Here is a 21,215-nt window from a genome sequence, read left to right on the forward strand (position 1 = left end):
TGATAATTTGTTTAACCCCTTACTATTGGATCACCAGTCTGAAAATTCAATCCTATGCATTCTCCTATTTCTTCTTTCTTGGATCATATTCACTCTGGCCTCCATTCTTCAAGATTTAGGTGCTGCAACATCCTTTTTCTTTCACAAATGAAATTGCTTGTATTTCTCCTCTCTGCTGTTTAGGAGCTTATTCCAAACATTGTGAAGGTATTTACCTTGCAGTTGCTTCTGAGCTCAGCATTGACTATCAAGAGGAGTTCATGGAACCAGAGATAGGGAATTTGAAAGCAATTATAATCAGGATTTTTAGTGTTGCCAAGGTCACAAAGGTTGTTGTGAGTGTTGTAAGACTACAGTAAGGTAGGTTGATGTACAATACGGTTATGATCCTGCAAAAAGAAATGCCATACTTCATACAAGTTTCTTCTTCTGATGGGGTCCGGGGAAAGGGCTTTTTTCAGTTGATTTCTTCCTCTGTGTTGATATGCTTCAAAAGACAGACATAACTCCCTTTCCTATCCTTCAGCAGCTGCTACCATTCCAAGATGTGTGTACAAGTGGAAGTAAAAAATGTAAAAAGATCATAAATTCAGATTTGCTCCAGTACTGTGAGCGTTATGTTATGAGCTCTACTCCTTTTGTACCATTCCTTCCATGTGCTTTAAGCAATCTGAACAATGCTCGTATACAGACTGCAGAGTAGGACTGATATGAAGGATGAAAAAGTGGAATTGAAAATAAGGAAGAAATAAATAGCTCCTACTCTAGCAAAACACCACAAACATCCAAATTAATAAGGAGCCTTAATGCCTGTTACACACTGTGGAATGGGCAGCAAAAGGACATTAATCCAGTATTGTTTAGAGACTCTTTGTTTTGGGGATATGGCCTGGGATGTTCCTATTATTGTGGCTGGTAAATCAGGAAATAGGAAGTAATGAAAATTGTCCAGTAATGGGCAAGTCAGGCTGCCTTAACCATGAGCAGCACTGCCAGCTTCAGCTATGATTTATGTGGTATTTTACCCAATAGTACAATGAATGGTTCAACTTGCCTTGAATTATGTGTGAATCAATTACATGAACAACCCTACAGGCTTTTTCCTGAAATGAATATGAAAAATACCCTTTGGGATAGTCCTTGAATTGTGTGTTATCTGAAATATCTTTCTGTCATCAAATCCTTGGTTTAAAATTAAAACAACTCATTGGAAATGAGAGGGATGCTGGGAGTTGTAATTCAGTTCTATCCTGGGCAGACTGCCACTGAATCAGGGCTTCAGGAAACAGATTACATTCTGAAAGGATGCCCACCTACTTTCCTTTGTATTTCAGTTTTCTTAATTAAAGGTGGTGTCTGCCACAACAATAAACACTACATAATCAGCAAATTAATAATAAAGACAACATTGAGCTCAGGAGGGGCTTCAGAAGACAGTTCAATCCAATCAACATATGGTTGATATAGGGAATATATAAGAGGAACTCTGAAGTGTTTTCATGTATTTTCCAAATATTTTGAGGAAGAGAAACTGTTCACATAAAATACTCTGATCTTTTCCATTGTATTTAGTCCACAGTTGGTTCATCCCCACTTTTGCACCTTTTGGTCCCAGATCATTCGATATGTTTGTCTTGGGATTTCAAAAAGTACACATAATTAAAAATATTCCTTCCACCAAATGCTTGCATTGCTCTTTTTCAAATGTTCATTTCAGATACTTCCTGCTGACTAGGTTCTTGGAAGGGTTATCTGTGTAGTGCTTTCAGTCTGATTAGGTGAAAATAATGTCAACAGTCTTGTGACAGACATTGCCTTAGATAAGTTCTTGAATATTATAACTTTATTGTACTTTTTTCAGCAAACCATAGCAAATTTAGGTTTTGTAATATTTTTATTAGGGGAAAATTTGATATAATTCTACCTTTTGCAATTTACTCTGAGTAATATTTTTTCAGAATTTAAATGTATTTAGTGGTATAAGACAAGTTGTGGGTCTTTGAGATGTGTAGGGTCACAAGTATGCTTGATCCTATCCTTTGATTCACAAAGAGGGACCGGTGCTTCTTAAATCCACTTTTTGGATTTTATTTGACTACATTATTTGTTTCAGAACTGAAGTTTTTCTGACAGCATCCTTACAAGATTAGGTTATAATCACAAGACAATTCCATGTTCTTGATTTTTGTATTCTAAAGGCAGTAAGAATGAATATTTGATCAACAACATAACTGATCAAAAAATGTCAAGTTTTTTTCTTTCAGTTCAAGAGATGTTAGTAAGAAAAAAGTCTAATATAGGAATATGTTGTTCTACATTTCCTCCAAATAAAGTACCATTATTTTAAATCATTTATCATGGTATCTACATATCTATTCTTTCATTCTATTGACAAGGAAGCAACGTGAACAATCTAACCCTGTATGCTACTTCCAGCAGTGGCTATAAGGGGATTGCCAGGAAAGGATAGGAAAAGTGCACAGATATTTTTCCTCCAGTACTCTCCCATGTTCCCTCAAACAGGGTTTTTTTCTGAGCATGTTTTGTTTCGTTCAGTAGAAGTCAGTGACTCTCTAAGTACTTACACGGTCTTCCCTTGAACATATATAAACTTTTCCTATGAGAAGGGGGCTTTTTCAAGGCAATCTTCAGAGATCCCTGCCCATATCAGCTGTTCTGTGACAATATGATATAGCAAACAGACCAACAGGTCTAGCCTGTTGCATGGAAAAAATTACTCCGTTTTTTTTAAATTTTAAGCACTGCTTCTGCCAGCTTTATCTTGTGTTACCTAATTCTAGTGTGGAAAAGGAGAATGAAAAGATGATTCCAAGCCATCCTTTCCTTGTTCTCATGGGTCATTGTCCTATTTCCCTATGCCCTTTAATTTCTAGGGAAAAGGTTTCTAGCTTTCGCAGTCCTCCTTCCTTCAGAAGCCATTAAAAACTTTTGGTCACCCTTGCAGCCCTTTTTCAAGGCTTTTTATTTTCTGTTTTGTCTTTGCTAACACAATGGGACAAGAAGTACACACACTATTCAGGCTATGGACCACTCTGTGATTTGTGACATATTTTCTTTCTCCCTCTCTATTCCTCCCATAACAACAGCAACTAACTTTTCACCGGTGCTGTAAGGAAGGCAAACACAGGTGTTTCAGTTTGATTCTTCAGCTGGCTGATCACTAAATGGTAGTTTCCATGGAGAAAGGTTATATAAAGTTAGCATGCTAACATGTGCCTATACCACTCCATGTATCATTAATTTATATATATATATACACACACACATCAGTATTTATAAGTGACTTTTCATTGCATCACATTTTTTTATTTAATTAAAATCTCATTCTTATTGTCAGGCCAATAAGAACAGGTGTTTATGTTAATGGCAATTTCTAATGATTTATTGCATTTTATATTGACAAACACTTGAGTCTCCATGTGAAAAATAGTAATAGTAACACTATCAAATGAAATAGTACAATACAAATGCACATCATGTCCTGTATCTCTCTTACTTACATGACAAGCTTATAAGGGAGAAAGGAACAAGTCCATTATAGTCTTTATTTGCTAGCTGCTAATATAAAGTAAAAGATTAATTTAATAAACTGCATTTGCCAACTGTTAGTCCTAACATATCTCTAAACTTTCATCTATAAACACAACTGTAGTCATAAAAAGGTCAGCACGTAATTGAAAATAAAAAGCAGTTTTCCCAGTGAATTTTTGTTCTGCATTATTTTAGAAATGCTTTTGAGAATAATATCAAATTGATATGTTATTCTTTTTGTACGATGTTGCACAAAAGGTAAAGGAATCTATCATGACCATAGAGGCAACACATCCATTCTAGAGAGGATGTACCTGTATTAGCAAATTTACCAGAAAGTCAAGATCACAGAATTTGGAATAAGTATGTAAACCAAACAAATAATATGTCTAAAGATGTTTAATGTGTGCAATATGCCTGATGGAATACCTCTCTCCTAGAGTTTCTGGGCAACGATAGAGAAAAATTATCATTCTGTCACTCTAGTGGACACATGTATTTATATCCAAACATTGTATCAAACAATTTTAAATACCTATAGAGATATTTTGTAAAGTAAATAAAAACATATAAATAGAAAAAAATTGAAAATGGTCAGAAACTGTAAAAATGGAGCATGGAAAAAGGCAAGGCATTAAGAAAGCAGGACAATACCCTGAGTATGGCTATATTTTTTTTAGTAATGCATGTTCTGTCTTGTCACCTTTTATCAGTGATATTTACAATAACAGTAATCCATCTAGTTAAAATTACCCACTCTCCTTAGCATTATAGAGTTCTAAAATTCAACAGTAAAGTGCAATCTGCTAGAGAATTAGCATAGTCTCCAAAAATGCAGACAGCAGTGTGTGCAAATGAGGCACTAAAATCTAGTAGGAAAAAAACACGCCTAAAAGAAAAACACAAATCTAATACAAATCACCCATATGCCCAGTCCCAGAATAAAATAATTTTAAATCTTGCATTTGAATAGCCATTGTCAATTGTTATATTCTATTTTTTAAGCAAACCTTCTAAAAATTCATTGCCTGAAAATACACAGAATGCCTCTATCCTATGTATATATTGGTTTGGGGTTATGTGCTTGTTTTTCTAGCTAAGTTGTTTTCTGACTTTATGACACAGAAGCCAAACAAAAATAGCTAGGGGGAATCATGTTCACATTCCCATTATACAAGATGCAGTGACTGAACAGGTGGGAATGTACCTGTAACAGAACATTTCATTTTTTACAAGTCATACACAGAGAATATTTAATTCAATCCTACACAAAACATGAATGCCCAAGTAAAATCCAACACCTGGAAAAATCTTAAAGATTTTACAGTGCTTTAAGGCATGATATGCTGCTTATTTATTCAGCATATCATATGGAAAACTAAAGCATAGTACACAAGTGATTTCCATTTTTTTCTCTTCAAAACCTTGTGATATTTATGACATTCTTTTTTCTTTTTCTTTCTAGAATATATGTTCTGAGTACATGTACACAAATGACATGTATTACTAAGAGTGAACTTACTTTGCATTTTATAGTGATTGCAGTAAATCTGTCATAGAATTTACATAATTTAAAAATAAAATTTCTGTGTTTGGTTGTATTAAATTGACAAGTCATATAGTGTGGCAGTTGAAAATGTTTAATATGTTATTGTTTAAAATCGCTTACTTACTGTTTTGCAGAATTTAAACCTACTGACACTTTGCAAACATAAGAAATTTACTCCTTTGTATCTTGAGTGATAGCCCTAAAAAACCAGGCTGTACTTCATATGAAAACTGCAAGACAACAATTTTCTAGAATACTTGAGGGTATTTTTGAATAATTAAATGGAGGTACTCAATTTTTTAAAATAAAAAATCATTACAAGAATTATAAAAAATCAATGGAAATTATTATTTCTTAAATACCTATTAAGACCAATAAAGAAGTATTAGAATTTTAACTTGTCTGTATAAGAAAGGCTTTTTCTAAACTTCATCCACTTGTCCATAGACTTTAGTAGCATAAAGAATTTGAAGGACATTCTATTTCAGGCAAATTGCTTAAAACAACAGAATTTCCACAGGTTTTGTTTGATGGGGTGATAGACTGAGAAATTATTGGCATTTATTGAAGAAGTTACTGTACAGAGAGAAGAAAGACCTCAAGAAAGAGACTTGGCCACCTCTGCTTTCCAGTTAAATGTAGAGGACCAACAGAACTTAGTTGATTACAAAGTTATGAAATCAAGGAACAGAAAAATTATGTCTTTCATACAATAATTCTTTCTACCAGTGGTCTGTTGGAATAAAAATATTTCTTTTTTATTCCAAATATTAAACTACTTTGAAAAGAGTGTGAAAAGCTGAAAAACAAAACAAAACAAAAAACCCCAAACAACAACAACACAACCCCCAAAAAATACAAAACCCACACACAAAACAAAACAAAAACCCACAAACAAATAAAAAAAAGACAAAAAACCCAAACAACCAAAAAAAGATAGAAGAGACTGCTGTCATCAGCAAGAGTCTCTGAGACTATACTAAAGTTTTACCATTTACAATTCATTCTACTTCTGAAAATCTCCTCTTCCAGTTTAGTAAATACTCTATAACATTTACTGGAAAAGTAAAAGCAATTCTTTGGCTACGTTTGTATTTGGTTTTCAACTGCAAACAGGTGTTTCCTATTTTTATTCCTTCCATTTAGTGATGTTTGATCCAAGACTTAGCGAAGGTTAAAGTGGTTTTTTATAGCACAACACTGTAAGGTGTAAACCAATTTTCTGTCTCCCTTTTACTTGCACACTGGTAACAACTTCAATTTGCTTTGTATTACATTTTGTAAATCTCTCGACAGTTTTAAATATCTGCAGCTGGCTAGATTAAGAAATTAAGATAGGACTCTAGGCACTACATTGGCAATAAGAGCGCTGAAGTTATCCTAGTATGGTAAACTTTAAAAAAACCCCAGTATGCCATGAAGCTTGTGCAATGCCTTAGATTTATAATTTTAAATACATTCTCTAGAGACGTCACATGCACCAGAGAAAAAAATGAGAAGCATCTGCTTTTCACTCTAGGTCTTGCCAGGTTTGGCAAACAAAAACAGTTTTAAATGAGCAATTAAATTTATAGGTTATTGGTGAGTAATCCCAGCAATCTATAGATTTGTTTCCTGAAATTCTCTCCAATGGGAGTTCTACCAGACATGGTATATTAGGCACTGTTTGGGATTTTTCTGGTACAATCTGGTTGAATGACAAAGTAAAAATTAGATAGTGGGAAAAATTAGGCATTGGTAGAAATTCAGTTTTCTATGAACAACAATAGAGTTAGCAATTAGTTTTATTTTCACTTGTTTTGAAGAAGGGAAAACTTTCCTTTTTTATGCATAATCATAATAAAATATACTGTCTCATACCATGAATGTGCTGAAAGACAAGCCAGTGGTGAAGACCAGATTGGATGAACAGAGAGCTGTGGTTGGAACTCAGGAAAAAAACAAGAGCTTGTGACCTTTGGAAGTAGGGGACAGCAATTCAGGAGGACTACAAGGATGTAGTCTACCTGGTCTAATTAAAGGTGTACCTGCCCACAACAGAGGGGTTGGAACTAGGTAAACTTCAAGGTCCCCTTATGAGGTTACTCAAGGAGAAAATTGGAAGCACCAAAAGCCCAAGTGGAACTTAATCTGGCTACTGCTGTAAAAGACAGTAAGAAATGTTTCTATAAATATACTAGCAACAAAAGGAGGGGCAATCTCCATACTTTATGGGGTGTTGGGAGAAAACATAGTGACAATGGATGAGCACAAGGTTGAGGTACTTAATGCCTTCTTTGCCTCAGTCTTTAACAGTAATTTGTTAGGGCAACCAATTGCCTCGTAGAAAAGGATCTGGTGGTGCTGATTGACAGCTGAGTGAAGATGAGCCAGCAGTGTGCCCAGGTGGCTAAGAGGGCCAGTGGCATCCTGGCTTGTATCAGAAATAGTGTGGCCAGCAGAATTAAGAAAGGGATTGTTTCCCTGTACGTGGCACTGGTGAGGTTGCACCTTGAATCCTGTGTTCAGTTTTGGGCCCTTCATGACAATAAAAGAGATTGTGGTGCTGAAATGTGTCCAAAGAATATCAGTGAAACTGGTGAAGGGTCTGTAGCACAAGACTGATGAGGAGCAGCTGGGGGAGCTGGGGTTGTTTAGCCTGGGGAAAAGGAGGCTCAGAGGACCTTATCACTCTCTACAGATACCTGAAGGAGCTTGTAATAAGGTGAGGGTTGGTCTCTTCTCTCAAACAATAAGCAATAGAACTAGAGGAAATGGCCATAAGTTGCATTTAGGTTTAGAGTAATGACATTTTTTTTATTGAAAAGGGTTGCTAAATACTGGAACAGGCTCCCTGAGGAAGTAGATGAGTCATCATCCCTGGAGATATTTAGAAAATGTATATATGTGACACTTAGGGACATGGTTTAGTGGTGGACTTGGTGGTGTTAGCTTTGTGTTTGAACTTGATGATCTAAAAAGTCTTTTTCATTGCCCTGCTAATAAAAGGTCTAACAATCTTATGAAACAAAGAGAGAAAATTATAATAGAATCATAGAAATTCGGACTTGAAGATACTGCTACAAGTCATCTATTCCAACCTCTGACTTATAGTAATACTATTATCAGTGCTGGATTCAGGCCATAGCTTTGTCTATACAAAGCGTTGAAAGTGTTCAAAGAAGGGAACTCTGTTGTGTCTCTGAAATTGTTTTCCAAATACCCAACTTGAACCTTCCTGCTCATAGTCTGTGATTTTTAGCCCTTCTGTCATTGTTCAAATAGAAATAATCTCCATTATCTTTGTATCATAGTTGCACATAATTGAGGCAGAGTGAACCCGTGCTCACTCTGCCTCAACCACAGAGTTTTGCAGTTCCCCCTACTGTTTCATGAGGTTTCTGTACATTCAGCCCTCAAATGTATCAACTCTGGATTAAAACTGTGCTATGCAGTGTGTTACCTCTCTTCCCAGACCCAGCTTTGTACTGTATGCAGATTCACGGAATTGTAATTCACTTGGAATTGTAACCAAGATTGCCAAGAAGGATTTTGACCAGTATCAATACCTGAGGTGTTCCATTCTACCAGCCATCAGCTAGATGTCAAGCCATTGGTTACTACCCTGTGAGCCACCATCTAATTTTAAGCTCACCTAGTATCCTGATCATCTAGCTCAGATTTTCTCATATTCCAAATGAGAATGTTTTGGCATATAGTGTCGAAAATCTCGCTGAAGTCAAACTATATTAAATCCCCTCACTGTCCTCTCATTAGTAGATCTAAACTTTTCATCACAGAATACAGACCTGTTGATCAAGCAATGTTTACTCTTCATAATTACTTGTTAAGTGCCCCTAATTAACTTTCTGTCCTTTATTCGTTTGGAAATGGGTTCCAAGAGGCCATGCCCATGACCTTTCCAGGGACAGAGGTGAAGCTGATTGGCCTGTAGTTCCCCAGTCTTCCTTCCCACATTTTTGTCTTAAAGGTAGACATAACATAAATCTTTTTCCTAGTTACTAAATCACCCAAGGCCACTGACACCTTTAATGTCTATGTTGTTATAAGTACTACAACAGCCATTATACTTTCCTGACAAATTAGCAATTTTTTAATTTGCTATGGGTGGCTGACCACTGATATGAGAACAATAGAGAAGTACCTGTTTCATTGATTCATTTACATTGAAACAGTTAGGAAACTTCAGGTACACACTCTTCAAATATCAACAATCTTTGTAAAACACAATAGCAATATCCCTTATATGCTAACATGTAATTAATTTTTTTATAACAGCTGCACAGTTCATCTACCCGTGTCCTATTGGTTAGTGAACAACAAAGGCAATCTTGATGATGATAGTAGTGTCCCTCTTAATGGAAAGGTGTATTTGGTCAGTTACTGTTTTCTTTGGATTCATGGGTAATACTCCCTATAAGATCCCATAAAAGAATCCATTCTATTATTCTGAAGTCTTACAACCACTGCTCATTTTACCAGGTTTTACGTGGTTTTGTTTTGTGATTTTATTTGTTTGTTCGGACTGATTTGCTTTGTTAGTGGATTTTTTTTTGGTGGATTTTTTTTTTGTTTGACTGATACTTATTTCATGAAAATTTAAACATGTGTGTACAGAATGAAACTGCTCCGAGGCATGTCTTCCAGAAGGAGTTATTTAGTCTTGCTGTCTCCTTCTTCTCCACTTTCTGAGTCTTCTCCAGGCTGTCTCCAACACCTAGTATGGAGTAATGAGACAAATGTTGTAGAACCTAGAAAGGTTTAATTTCCCACACTATAAAACCCAGTTGGATCATCACTAAATATCTGTATAGGTGCTTTATCTGGGTAGAATGGTAAAATCAGTAACTTGAACTTTGTCTTGTAGTTTGTTCACAAGTGTAACCACACCTACAGTGAAATGCCAATCAGTAGAAGAGGTCAAATAATAACATCAGACCACCTTAGTTGATTATCAATGTTGTAATTATTATACAATCAAACTGAAACAAATGGAATAGTCTGTGTAATGTTTTAGTGGCCTCCAATTTATGTTCTCCTCCCTGAATTTATTCTTTAGAGCTGTGTGAAAAGAATACAATATACCATGTATAAGCAGCTAAATTATGATTTGCTGCTACTAATTCTCTTTTTCCTCTTTGGTTGATGTACAGTACAGAAACTAAAGACCAAAAAGTAAAAATCAATGCTTCCTAATTTTGAGGGCTTTTTGGGCAGTAAATTGGGTATGTCACTGACTGCTAAAGAACAACAGACACCTTTGGGGATAGGATCTAAATAGCTTTCCAGATTGCTTTCTCTGTAATGGAACTTGTGTTGAAGATGACAATACCCAGTAAAATCTACTGTTCTGAGTATTATTCTGACAGTTCATTTGGTTTTGCTTCAAGCCTGTAGATACTTTGTGAGAAGCAATGACAGAATTTGCAGTGATTATACAATTTTTCACTTTGTTTTGAGGGGAATGCCGAGTTTTTCTACCTAAAAAAAAAAAAAAAAAATAAAATAATTCAGGTTAATAACATAGGCAGACTTCTCAATTGCCTCACTGTGGCAAGTGTGCAAACTGAGAAACTGAAGTAAAAGAAAGACAAGCCCACACCACTAATAAGATAAGTGTATTAAGGGATGCTACCAGTATGAGTCCTTTCAGAGACCTGAAGCAGCATGTGTGGTGCACGTTGCTGAGATTATTCTGAAATTGAGAGCAAAGATGAATGCATGACCTGCTTTCAAATGAGAATGAATGCAGCTCCTGGTAGCTCAGCATGATATTTTCTTTAGACTCAGAGCCAAGTGCTACAAAACAATAAAGAAAATCCTCTCCAAGCTGCATCTATCCTTCAAATAGATGAGCAACAATAGCTGGCAGGGAGTGGAAGAATCCTGCATTTGCTTTTGGTATATAATTTCAGACATCTGCTATTCTCATGATTCCTACAGTAAAATCCTCTGATGAAAACAGGCACCAGAAACACCGTGTATATATATATATATTTATACATGCATACATATATGCATATTCTTATATACTACTGTGTTGTAAAATATAAGTTTATCTGGAGAAATAATCCAAATTTTCATTACTAAATACTGCTTACACTGAGTTCAAGATACATGTTGTTATATTAAGCCATATCACTGGAAGTAAAAAAATAATGTGCTTTTACATGGAAAAAATAAATATAGTTTCTGAAACAAATGATGAATAATGACTTCTGTACATCGCTATGAATATGTGGGCACAAAACCTGAGACACAATAGATTTTATTGATGTTCAGAAAATGTATCTAGTCTTAAATTCAGGGTTCCTGAATTTCATTTTTGAAAATGTAGGCATTGAAAATAATACATTAAAAAATAAGAGTATAAACTGGAGGTAGTGGAAATGTCAATGGTTTCTGAATGTCACTATTTACGTGTGTAATGACTTTGAAATACCGTGACATGGTGATTCTGCCCCTCTACTCTGCTCTGGTGACACCCCATCTGGAGCACTGCATTGAGCTCTGAGGTCCCCAGCATTGGAAGGACATTGACCTGTCCTGAGGAAGCCACCAAGAATTATTAGAGGGATGGAGCACCTCTGCTGTGAGGGATGGCTGAGAGAGTTGGGGTTGTTCACATGGAAGAAGAGAAGGCTTAGGGCTGACCTAATTGCAGCTTTCCAGTAACTGATGGGAGTCTACAAGAAAGATAGAGAGGAACTTTTTACTAGAGCATGTAGTGAAAGGACAAGGGGGAATAGATTTAAAATGAGAGTAAGGTAAGATCAGATATTAGGAAAAAAGTCTTTATTGTGAGGGTGATGAGGCACTGGAATAGGTTGCCTAGACAAGTTGTAGGTGCCACATCCTTGGAAGTGTTTAAGGTCGGGTTGGATGGAGTTCTGAGCAATATGGTCTAGTGAAAGGTGCCCATGGCAGGAGGGTTGAAAATAATGATCTTTGAAGTCCCTTCCCACCTAGGCCATTCTATGATTTTATGATCTATGAGGTACAAAAGAGGATGTTAAATCTTTAACATTTACCATTACCATTATCATTTAATATTACCATTAGGTACATTACATGCGTTCAATATTTAGTTTTTAAACAATATTCAGCTAATTTTGAATTTTGTTTTCTGTTGTAATTTTCATTCTTCTTTGTTTACTGTTCAGATTGATGTTTCTCCAAGAAAAAGGGGATCTATGTGTTTCTTTCAGAAGTTCCTATTAGTTTGACTTTGTATCTTTCATGTAATATACTGAATTACCAAGGGGAAAAAAGCACCAATCAAGAGGACAGAGCTTCTTCAATATACTTTTTGAAGGCTTATAAGCACTTATAGATCATATTATCGTAAAGGGTATCAAAGACTGAATTTCAGCCAAGATAAACGTTACATAATATAGGGTACTTCTCTGAAAGCATTTAGCATCTCTGTGGTTAGATCCATTCTGAACTGATCTGTGAACTTCCTGTGCATCAGTTTCTGCACATTGCCTCTTGTTTTATTGTTTGGCATCACAGAGAAGAGCCTGGCTTCATCCTCTTGTCACCCTCCCTTCAGATACTTACAGACACTGATGAGGTCCCCTCTCAACCATCTCTTCTTGAGTCTCAACAAGCCAAGCCACCTCAGCCTGTCCTTGTAAGTTAGATGCCCTAGTCCCTTAATCATGTTTGTTGCCCTCCACTGTACTGGCTCTAGCAGCTCCATATCTCTCTTGTACTGAGAAGCCCCATCAAACCTGGCTTTGAACACTTCCAAGAGTGGGGCATCCACATCTTCTCTCTGGGTAACCTGTTCCAGTGTCTCACTACCTTCTGAGTAAAGCATTTCTTCCTAACATCTAAACTAAAGCTGTCCTATCACTATCTGCCCATATAAAAAAACTCCTTCTCCCTCTTTTTTATAAAGAAAAAAAAATGTTAAAATGTACTAGCATTTTAATCACCTCTTTAAATCTTTGTTTTAGATACACAGGAGGTGACATTGTGCTCTTTAGAACATCAGGCAGCTGTACCTGAACTACCGTACAGATAATCTGGAAGAGCGTACTCTGCATATATATTCACATATATACATATATATGTGTTATCATGGAAATCAACATCTTCATTTAAACCAAAAATTTTTGGGTTTAGAGATTATTTTGACCTTAATAACACATTTACTTGAAGTAGCCTTCAAAGTTGAGCAGGAACAAAACTTTCCTGTCATTTCTTGTCTTATGAAAACCCAATGTATTATGGCTGACTTTCAGGACTAGGGAGATTACAATAAGTTTGCTAGGACAATTACACTAGTAAAGCCCTCTGCTGGAGAGACATATACTTGCAAAAGGAACTAATTTTTCACCATGATTAAACCATCTTCTTGAATGTCACAAGCAGCAGATTTCTTTGTCCCCCTAATTGTGTTGGTTGCAAATGTGATTTTTTCCCCCTAAATTCATTGCATCCATTTTAGCAAAACGTTTGAAGTTCAGCCTCAGTCATTTTGTCTTTCTCCTTAGGAAGAAAGTTGGCCATCTGACAAAATGATGACTGAACATGAATATTTTTAAGAGCTAAGCTCACACTGCTCACACTGCCAGAGCAACACCTGCAGCAGCATAGTTTGCACTGGGAGTGCTTGGGAGTTTACAGAGCAGTTTTACTGGTTGGGGGGAGGAGACACCTGTCTCTAACCATCTGCAGTCTGCAGAGCTGGCACAGGCCATGAAAGAGTTTCTTGATAATTGAGGAAGAGACGTCTGCAACACTCACTTGGGTGTAATCTGAGCAGCGCATCTTTGTGTCCAAAATGAGCATTCTGCAGAAGCCTAATATATAACTTAACATGCAGAAATATCAGCAGATGATACAGAAGACTGAAGATTCAAGTCATACGTGTGCATATGGTATATATTTTTTCCCTTTTGAAGTAAATGCTCAGAAAATTTATTTTAAAAATATGTTAAATGACAGTTCTATGGGTTAAAAATTCAAGTAATTAAAGTATAAAAAATGCCCAATCTGTCATTATGCAAATATGTATCATCACAAGAATGCCATCTTTGTGCAGCCACATTATATTTTAATAGTGTTTTTCATGCACTGAGTGAATATTTCAGACATACATGAGAATGTGCAAGACTCTTCATGAAACTCTATATCTGTCTGTTCTAGCAATTGAACAAAATATGCAATTGAATGCAATAGATTAACATTTCTTTTCCAGTTTCACTACATATTACTTTTTTCAATGAGAATTTATTTTATAAATTTTGTCTTCTGGATAAGAAATGAAGAGCCTTTTTTTTTTGCAATATAGTCTCACTTCTTCTAAGGAGATATATCTTTTCTGTTGGCATGTTTCACCTACCATTTTGACATGTATTACAATTTATTTTATGTAACCATAGCATTATTGATGGGAAGCAATCCATAGGCATGGTAGACACGTGAATGACACTCTGAAGTACAAATTGTGTCATTATGTTAGACATGTGGCTGGCAGGATTTCAACAGATGGAATTAAATGATTAGCATAACGAAATAGCTGATTTTAACTACATAAGGTGGTGCAAAGAGCAAGTCCTGCTGTGTTATTAGTCTTTTATGTTTATTCATTCACATTTAAGTACTTCCCTTCTGTGTGAAGTAGCCATCAATGCAATAAGAATGTTCCTGCTAGAATACACACTTGTTACTGCCACTATGACATCTTCTGTGACATGGGTCACCACTGGCAACAGTATGAAACGATTTTTTTTTCAAGAAAATGGAAGCAGCAAAAGGAATATGAAAACATGGAAATATTGCAGAAATTTTAGCACTGCTGATTTTCACATTTTCTTCAAAGTGTATGGTCAATTTTATTTAAAATTCATATGAGATCATTTGTATTATCTATGTGAACTCATCTGGAGTTTTGTCTAGCTGCAATTTATCTCATCACAAAAGTTTTTTCCACTTTTAAAGATTGTGTAGTTCAAATGATGTTCATTGTTATCACCATCTTTTTGATATACTACTATCCAGCATTGCTCTCAGGACTCTCAGCAACATTTTATCTGTTCTCCCTTTTAATTTATATGGTGATCAAGTAAACCTGCAACCCCAAACTGAAGTCTTGCTTCCATACCCAACAGTCACATTGGAAGATAGAATAGCATCACCAAATGCTTGACAGAATTTTTTTGCTGTTTCATATTTAAGAAGCTGATCTATTCACTAAGAACTCTTTGGAGAACCATTTAGTTGTGTCAGTTTCTGAGGTCAAATAATCATCACAGTTCTTTGTTCAAATATTAGTCAAAAAGTGAACCACAGTTTTGATCATACATCTGTCATAGTATCTGACTTCTTACCTCCTGCGTTGATGCTAACTGTATCCTGAGCTAAACTTCTTGTTTATGAATTATTTAAATGGATCACCACTTGACTAAAGGTTTATCTTTGATTGATAAAAACATCAATTTTCTCTGCAAATTAGTAGTTATGCAAAAAATTTCAAATAATAAGAGCAATAAAATAAATTTTATGCAACTATGGAGTTAAGATTGTTGCACTTCTATAAAGTTTACTCATAAATAGCAGTATGTTTATTATGGGAGCAGAAAATGAATCACGGTGTCATTAACTCTGCATGCTCTTGATCAGTTTGAAAATGGTGTGATAAGTAGGTACATTATCATTGCTTTAACTGGTTGTGTTTTCTTCGTTTTCTGGTAATTCATTTCACAGTGACACAGTGTGGTTTTCCACAGGAGCTCTTGAAGTCTATTTATGACCCCCCAAATGAACAGGTTTATACTCTAGTTTCTTCCCAGCTCTTAGAAAACACAGTATATTTGTAGAAGAGAGAAATAGAAAGAAATGTTCTGTTCAGTTTCTGAAGAAATATTTCTATATGTTAATATGTCTTCTTAAAATTAAGCAGTAAAAGTTTCTATTAATTTTTAATTGCTCTGAGATACAATATTGCCCTAAACCCAGGTGAGGGATTTTTTTGTGTAAATTAAGAAAACTCTAATTCTTATGTTTTACTGACTAAACAAGATCCACTGGTTCAGTCTCAGTTCCTTCCAACTTAAGCTCTTCTCAAAATCATTTGCTTCTGCAGGAATATAAAAGCCAGAGAAGTCATTAGTTATTAGCAGTAATATTTATGGGTAGAAAGGAACCTTTGAAACACTGGGTATTGTTCCTGGTCTAAGCTGTAGTGCCAGAAAAGCTGTTGTAGTATCTGCATTATTTTTCTAGCATTCATATATCTAACAAAGATGGTGTTGAGACAAATATGATACTATGGGGAACTACTGACTCTGCCTCCTTGTCACTATAACAAACCATACAAGTTGCAATGAGGAAAACTAGAGTTTGCTTTCATCCTTCTAGTTCACAGTTCTGGAAAACAGGAATCATGGGGAAGGGGACAGATGCATTTCATTTGAGGTTTTGTCTTTCTTTCTTCTTGACTAAATTATTAAGTTTCTACTTTCTCATTTCCTGAATACCTCCCTGTATCAGGTAGGAGTTTTTGAAAGACCAGCTAAAAATCTAACATTAAGAGTGAAGAAATTCTGGTCCTAATATATTGAAAGCAGATGTTTGTTAGGAGAAGACTAAGTTTAAAATATCAAATTTATGTTTATAATATTAAATTTATATTCAAAGCTAAATAAAGCACAAAATCAATATATTTTAGCGTTATATTTCATATTTATTTAACCTTTTTATAAATCTAGTAGATGTTTTTATTATCTTCATGTATTTGAAGATAAACTAATCCTTTTTAATCACCATCTGGCTTATAGTTGTACTTCTGATAAATTCACATTTTATTAATTACAGAAAAATAAATACTTTCCATCAAAAATATTAAAAAATAGCATAATTTCTTATTTGTAATTAAGGTTGACTAACTAAGGTTGACTCTGTTAAACTAGGATGATATTCCTGCAGTCAAACCAAAAGGCTAGATCATAAAACACACACTACAACTGAGTGATGACCTGTTTTTAAATTGATTTAAGCGTTTGAATATAGAAGAAATATCTCCGTGTAGTTCTTCTCTTGCATTACTATAGAACTTCTAGAGGCTTGATCTTCAGTAGGTTTATATGTACATGAGTGGTTTTCACAGTCTTTTCTCCTCTAATGTAAGTCAGGTAAATAATTATTCTGTTGTCTTTGCTGTGGATTTTCAGCACAGATGTGTATCCTAAGGCCACACTTTTTGTAAAACAATATCGATGACACAAATCTCTTCAAATGTTAAAGGTTTGCTTTATTTCCTGTATTTCAGGATTCTTGGAAATATCATCATACTAGTTTAATCTGCTTTCTTTCTAATTTTTTTTCCTTTCTCTATTTTCTCTCATCAATTGTTTCTTTCACTTCTGTAGTACCATCACTTTTAATGTTAAGGCCACATTATAACATATCTTTGAAGTATCTTTCTCTCAGAACTGTACATTATCTGTAGAATTTTTCAGTTCATTAGCTGCAAACTGCCCATCTAAATACCTTTCCTGACCCTTAAGAGGGCTATGTTCCATCCTACAATCACTGAATCTACCCCAGAACCATGCATGTGTATGTGATGGAAAGTGGAGGCTGACTTGCAAGTGGCTTGCATGTGATTTTTTTTGCAGTGAGAACAGAAAATTTATCTTAAATGTATTTTTAAAAATACAATAAAAAATTTGAATCAGATGCAGTAGAGATTAAATTGTCTAGAAATATGTTTAGTGTTGAGAACATCTTTCCTACACAATTCTGAATTTAAGTCTTGTGAATTGCAATGCTCGACGTAACTTATTCATGCTTTCTTCATGTAGCTAGTTTCTTAATGTTTTTCTTTTAGCACAAGTATAGTATAGTTGCCAAAGATGTCAAATACCAAATTTTAGAACTTATCTAGACATGGAGTTTAATTTTATTTCCTTATTGAAGTTTAGGATGCAAAGAGTTCAAAAACACATATTACAGTGTTTGATGTTATAGCTTAAAAGTTGTCACACAAGACTATACAAAACTGACTTTTCCATTTACGAGAGAAAATGCTTCACTACACAGACCAACTGGTTCTTTGAAAATGTGTCATTTTTATGGTTCTAATGTTTCCTTTTTCTCAGTTTACTTCCTATTTTTCATGTTTGATTTCTTTCTTCAGCAAAAATATTCACCTCTTTGTGTGAATTTTTGTGTGCTAATGCTGTTATCCACTGACTGACACACCTCAGTGCCTTGAAATATTATTTCATATATTGTAAGATTGTTTCTGGTTCATTGTATTCTTGATTATATAGGATACTGGCATCAGCTGTACTAAATCATGAAAAAAGCAATGTAACTTGGTAATTTTATATTTGAAATACCATAAAAAATGATAATCAAATGATAGTTCTATTCCAAAAATGGCAAGAAACAGGCTGTTTCTTTAGCAACAGTAATCAGCAATAGGCAGATGTTTAGTCATAGAACTGCCTAATACAGCACAGTCTGTGAAATCTGATGACTGAAAAAATCAGTGAGCTGACCAGTTAGATTTATATGTGACTGATTCTGACTGGCTTTTGCTTACCCATTAGCAAAGAAATAAATTAGTATCACATACTGGCTGTAAATTACTAAAGGCTAATGGACTCATATTCAAGGGTAGCTTTTCTGCTATTTATTTTACTTATCTCTATGTATCATAGCAAATTTAAATGAAAAAGCAGGCCATTGCAATTTAATTAATACTTCACAGAGAAGAATACTTTTTTTTCAACTACTTCTTGTTAACCCTGGCAGACAGTTCAGCCTCATGCAGTGGCTCACTCACTGCCCCTGGTTGGGACAGGGAGAGAAACAAACCGGTAGAAAACTTATGGGTTGAGAAAAAAGGTGTTTAATGGGGAAAATAACACTATGCACACAAACAAAGTAAAACAAGGAATTTATTCACAACTGCCCATGGGCAGGCAAATATTCAACCATCTCCAGGAAACACAGAGCTCCATCACTGTTGGCGACCAGGTCTATGAGATCGTGGATAAATAGGGATAATTTCATATCTGTAAAGAGCATAATCATGGTGGTTAAAACAACATGTATTATAAGTGATTTTTAGGTGGCATTGCCTTCGAGCTGCAGCTGCAAGTATCACCATGTAGCAAGTGGTTGCCATGGACGTGGAGCCCAAGAGCAGATGTCAGCTACTATTGGACAATTCGTGGAGCCACAGCAGCTCGACCAATCCCTGTTATTCCCTGTTGTCATGTTCTCCCTGCATACATATGTATGTTCTCCCTATGTTTATGTATTACCCTTTACCCAATCCAAGTTGGAGGATTAGCATGCTCCTCCCATTCTCCTCCCATGTTCTTGAACCTTCCTTCCCCAACCCTATATAAACCCTCCATTTTCTGTTAATAAAGATTCAGCCCTGTCGACCCTACACCGAGCTAGCTGGTTCCTGCATTCCACCAACAAGTAGTGGTTCCAACAAGTGGCGCAGCAACGTCGGGCTCGACGAACCCCCTGGCTGGATCGGATCCTTTCCCATTTCAGAGACTGCGACAATGGCGTCCACCTCTGTGGCTAGTCTGTAGACGTTTTATTTTCAAAGCTCTACACTGGCATTCAAGTGGACATTCAACTGCGGGAGTGTCTGATACACCGCAGACCGGCAGTCTCCCCTCGGATGAGACTGGGCATCGCGTCCCCCCTCACTGGAGGAGCAGGCGACCTTCAGGAGAGGTGAGCATCCGGGGCAGTGTCCTTCCCTCCCTACCCCGTCTCCAAACCCCCTACAAAAAACGAAAAAATACATAAAAATCGAAAAATTTTTACAAAAAACTAAAAATATAAAAACAGAAAAAGGCAACTATGGGAGCCTCCCTTTCACGGGAAGAATACAAAACATATTACCATCTGAAAACTCTGCTTAAAAAATCTAACTCTTCTGTGGATAAAAGCTCCCTGAAACTTCTGGTGAAATGGATCCATAAAAACATCGATCCTATCCCAGAACTATTAACCTACCTAGAATGGGCGAAAATAGGATCTGCGATTACCAGCGCTATATTTAATGGGGACAGTCAAGTTGTCAAAACCCTTAAAGCGTGGAGTACAATCTTTATGATATTCAAAGACACGCTGAAACAAAATCCTTTAGAAAAAGAAATTTCTGGACTAATGACAACAACACTCCAGAATCAAAAGGATAAAAATGACTGTTCTCCAGGTATTAACATCGATACTAACAGTAGTTTGCGAATTTATGACGGCAATTCGGCTAAAACTAATCCACCTCAAAATGGCGACAAACTCCTGGTTTTCTATCTGCGTCACCATCTCCTTCCTTACCACCTAATATGGGGGGGGATGACTCCTCAAGGGCAAAGGGACAAAATGGCGGCAATGAAGGCAGCGCGCGAAACTTTCGCGGGCAAAAGGAGGGAGGAAAGGGCGGTGTTAATCAACACCCGCGAGAAGCAGCGTCTCCGCCCACCATTACATCACCTACCACGTCATCTTCACCCTCCTCCACGCCTGATGTCACCTGTACCGCCCCAAAACTTTGTCAACTCCAAGATGGCGGTAACCCTATTTCCGCCTCTCGGGACAACCACATCCGGGAAGATGGCGCTGCCCATCTCCCGGTAACCGAGCGGGTCCGGATCCTTTTACCCCATGGACGCATCGCCTATGTGCCGTTTAACCACTACCCTATTCGCAGACGAAGACACCTTCGCAGACCTTTACCCCAAAATCCTTGCCCAGTAACACTCTAGGATGAAAACAACAAAGGAGACTTTTATCTCTTTCGGATGTTTTCTCTTATAATTTAACTTTACCTTTTCAATATGTTTCCTTTTGTAATTTACCTTTTAAAGTATGTTAATATTTATGTAATTTAAAATGTTATTTCACATTTATTATTGGTTTAACAATCTTTATAGTATAATAAAGACTTCTTTCCCTACTTCCCCATTCCTAAACTGGAAATAATAAGCTACCCTGTCTAAAGCTCCTTACCCCGTCAATAACAAGCTGCTCTGGAGGCATGGAATTGCCCCAGGGTAATGAACCTCCTTTATGGAGTGCCCCTTCCTTATTTTTTCCGCAGGGTAAAGTAAGCCTCCGT

The 21,215-nt window shown here is 36.1% G+C and overlaps 1 protein-coding gene across 1 annotated transcript in view; it reads left to right on the forward strand.

Annotated features, from left to right (window-relative positions):
• Positions 1 to 21,215, forward strand: part of LOC126640159 (protein eyes shut homolog) — a 673,551-nt gene that overhangs the window by 259,288 nt on the left and 393,048 nt on the right. The window lies entirely within an intron of this gene.

The sequence above is a fragment of the Myiozetetes cayanensis genome, unplaced genomic scaffold (genome assembly GCF_022539395.1).
Source record: "Myiozetetes cayanensis isolate MyiCay16 unplaced genomic scaffold, myiCay2020 scf2-11, whole genome shotgun sequence".
Lineage (NCBI taxonomy): Eukaryota > Metazoa > Chordata > Aves > Passeriformes > Tyrannidae > Myiozetetes > Myiozetetes cayanensis.